Here is a 567-nt window from a genome sequence, read left to right as displayed (position 1 = left end):
CTCGCGCAGTGGGTCAAACGATGACCCAACGCCCAATGATGAACCCTAACACCATGCAGGGGCAGTGGGGCGGCCAACCGCAAGCCACTAACAACTTTAACTTGCGTCAATCATCCATGGCGAACATGGCAAACGTAGCTTCTACCAACCAGCAGAATATCGGGATTCCCCGTGGGGTAAGTCCCGGTCCCAGCATGCCAGTTATGAAACCGGGGAATTCCGACAAACTTCGGAAATTAATAACGAAGAACCCGGAACTTGCTGCGAGAGTGATTCAACAAACTCGTCAAAACCGACACCAACCCCACCAGAATGTACTTACTGTACAGCAGGTAATGTTAGCCATGCATGTTTATATGTGTGTTATATATACTACCTTTGGGGTGATGGGCAATTTCTGGCCTAAATCCTGCCTTTGAAAGTCTGCAAAACTTGTAATAAATTCCGCAAATCTGACCCTGATCTGATGTACAAATAGTTGAACGATTCTAGTATAGTGAAATACAGTAATGATCTGGTGCTACGAAAACATAACCAAGAAAAATCAAGTCCAACCACTAGTAGTAC

The 567-nt window shown here is 45.5% G+C and overlaps 1 protein-coding gene across 2 annotated transcripts in view; it reads right to left on the bottom strand.

Annotated features, from left to right (window-relative positions):
• LOC104266382 overlaps positions 1 to 567 on the bottom strand; it is a 6,491-nt gene that overhangs the window by 1,707 nt on the left and 4,217 nt on the right. The gene's annotated exons all lie outside the window — the stretch shown is intronic.

This window comes from Ciona intestinalis, chromosome 14, assembly GCF_000224145.3.
Source record: "Ciona intestinalis chromosome 14, KH, whole genome shotgun sequence".
Taxonomy (NCBI): Eukaryota; Metazoa; Chordata; class Ascidiacea; order Phlebobranchia; family Cionidae; genus Ciona; species Ciona intestinalis.
The sequence above is the reverse complement of the archived record's forward strand: the minus strand, read 5'-3'. Positions and strand labels throughout refer to the sequence as shown.